The sequence below is a fragment of the Oncorhynchus nerka genome, linkage group LG24 (assembly GCF_034236695.1).
Source record: "Oncorhynchus nerka isolate Pitt River linkage group LG24, Oner_Uvic_2.0, whole genome shotgun sequence".
In the NCBI taxonomy this organism is placed as follows: Eukaryota; Metazoa; Chordata; class Actinopteri; order Salmoniformes; family Salmonidae; genus Oncorhynchus; species Oncorhynchus nerka.
In genome coordinates, this window is record NC_088419.1 from 66,006,949 (window position 1) to 66,009,813 (window position 2,865).

General features: G+C 39.8%; 1 long non-coding RNA gene across 1 annotated transcript; it reads right to left on the bottom strand.

Annotated features, from left to right (window-relative positions):
- Nucleotides 1-1,622: 1,622 nt before the first annotated feature.
- On the bottom strand, nucleotides 1,623-2,543 carry LOC115107416 (uncharacterized). Its single transcript, XR_003860198.2, has 3 exons — nucleotides 2,331-2,543; nucleotides 2,165-2,244; nucleotides 1,623-2,040 (listed from the first exon to the last, which is right to left on the bottom strand). It is a non-coding gene; the product is annotated as an uncharacterized LOC115107416 (long non-coding RNA).
- Nucleotides 2,544-2,865: the final 322 nt, after the last annotated feature.

Here is a 2,865-nt window from a genome sequence, read left to right on the forward strand (position 1 = left end):
TCCTTGCTCGCACACGCTTTTTCAGTTCTGCCCCCAAATTTTCTATAGGATTGAGGTGTAGAGCTTTGTGATGGCCACTCCAATACGTTGACTTTGTTGTCCTTAACACATTTTGCCAAAACTTTGGAAGTATGCTTGGTGTCATTGTCCATTTGGAAGACGCAATTGCGACCAAGATTTAACTTCCTGACTGATGTTGCTTCAATATATCCACATAATGCTCCTCCTCATGATGCCATTTAATTTGTGAATGTGCACCAGTTCCTCCTGCAGCAAAGCACCCCCACAACATGATGCCGCCACCCACATGCTTCACGGTTGGGATGGTGTTCTTCAGCTTGCAAGCCTCCCCTTTTCCCTACAAACATAATGATGGTCATTATGGCCAAACAGTTCTATTTTTGTTACATCAGACCAGAGGACATTTCTCCAAAAAAGTACGATCTTTGTCCCCATGTGCAGTTGCAAACCGTAGTCGGGCTTTTTTATGGCGGATTGGAACAGTGGCTTCTTCCTTGCTGAGCGGCCTATCAGGTTATGTCGATATAGGACTCATTTTACTGTGGATATAGATACTTTTGTACCTGTTTCCTCCAGCATCTTCACAAGGTCCTTTGCTGTTGCTCTGGGATTGATTTGCACTTGATTTGCACCAAAGTACGTTCATCTCTAAGAGACAGAACGCGTCTCCTTCTTGAGCGGTGTGACGGCTGCGTGGTCCCATGGTGTTTATACTTGCATACTATTGTTTGTACAGATGAACGTCGTGCCTTCAGGCTGTTTGAAATTCCTCCCAAGGATGAACCAGACTTGTGGAGGTCTAGAATTGTTTTTCCTGAGGTCTTGGCTGATTTATTTTGATTTCCCATGATGTCAAGCAACATTGGAAGGTAGGCCTTGAAATACATCCACAGGTGCCCCTCCAATTGACCCAAATAATGTCAATTAGCCTATGAGAAGCTTTTAAAGTCATGACATTTTCTGGAATTTTCCATGCTGTTTAAAGGCACAGTCAACTTAGTGTATGTAAACTTCTGACCCACTGGAATTGTTATAGTGAATTATAAGTTAAATAATCTGTCTGTAAACAATTGTTGGAAAAATTACTTGTGCCATGCACAAAGTAGATGTCCTAACCAACTTTCCAAAACCATAGTTAAGAATGTTGTGGAGTGGTTGAAAAATGATTTATGTTATTCAATCTTTGCACCTACACGAGCGTCAGCGTTGCCACGCTCTAAAATAGAAGTCAGTTGTATTTGTGACGCTAAACGCGGTGCAAGTCCTGCCTCTCCCATCTCCTCATTGATTATACCCACGTGGGTGATTGAAAGATGGACTGAGGTCGGTCGTGGTACACTCTAAAAAGTAAAGGTTCCTGGAGTATCCTTTAGGGGTTCTTCAAATTGAAACTGTGGGGGAACCCGTACAAGTTCATAAAAGAACCCTTGAAAAAGGTTCCTCAAAGAACCTTTTGGGGTTCGTTTTTTTAACTCCCTGACATTATATATATTTTTTATTAATAATAACAATATTGATTTACATAAATTGTTTATTTAGTGGCACAAATGTGAATTAATATTTACAAAACAATTGACCAAACAAAACACGTTAAACAATTGCAACATTTCTGCAGACCATAGTAAATACACTTACTTTGTATAGTGCTTTTCATTACAATTTTTTATTTTAAATAATGTACAATAAAAACAAGATACATTAAAAATGAAGCATAGGTAAACTAACAATATTGTAGACTTAATGCTAAATACAGATTTTTTTTGCTTGAGTGTGTGTCTGTCCTTAAACCACTTAGTTATGTTAGGAAGTTTGCCATCTTAATGACCGGCCCTGGTAACTTCACCCCCAGAACACAGTAATTTAAGAATATAAGTGTTTCTCAGAAATCTTTGGGAAATAAAAGCCCTAGCAGAGCCACAAGTCCCATGGGAATGTCCTCTAGGGCGTGCATGTTCTCCCCATCAAAGGGCAGCGGGATTTTCCGTCGATGTGCAGTAAAGGAGTGGGGAGCGGTGAAATCTGTGTCAACAAAAGAAAAGCTGAATACACATACAATTAACAAAGAACATAAATGTTCAGCTGTAGTTTTATATAAGCTTGCGCACTTATGTTTATGAAGAAACAGACTTGTGCATAGGCATACCTTGTCACGGACATGAAGACCACTCGGGTCCTCATTGAAGAGGTAGGGCAAGAGCAGGATCGCTGCTGTGGTCTCGAGTCCTAGTAGAGTAAAGCAATGGTCTTGCTACACTTGCTAATTGTATTGCAAAATACATTATAGAAAGGGAAGGAATAAGAGCAAATACCCCTGTGTGCCTCTTCTGTATTGTCCTTCAGGGACTGTTGAAATTGTAACGGCAGATTTCCTCTTCGTCTGAATTGGAGTAAGGATCGCACCAAGATGCGGCGTGGTAAAGTGTTCATGACGATTTTAATAAGAAAAGCATTGAACACTATCAAATAAAGAAAACAATAAACGAATATGTGCCATAACCAAACCGAACCAGTACCGTGTGGCGACAAACACACACACACACGGAAACAAACCAACAGTGAAACCCAGGCTATCTAAATATGGTTCTCAATCAGGGACAACGATAAACAGCTAGGCTGTCATTGAAAATAAGAATTTGTTCTTAATTAACTGACTTGCCTAGTAAAATAAAAGTAGGACAGCTGCATTTGAAATGTACATTTAACCTACATAGCAGTCAATACAAACAAAAATCTATTAGCATACAAAGGTGCAAAGGTCTTTTCAAATCTTCTCAGAAATGTATCAAGTCCATGGAATGGATATAGACAAAAAAGTAATCAAGGACTAGCAGAGGCAGGGGTGAA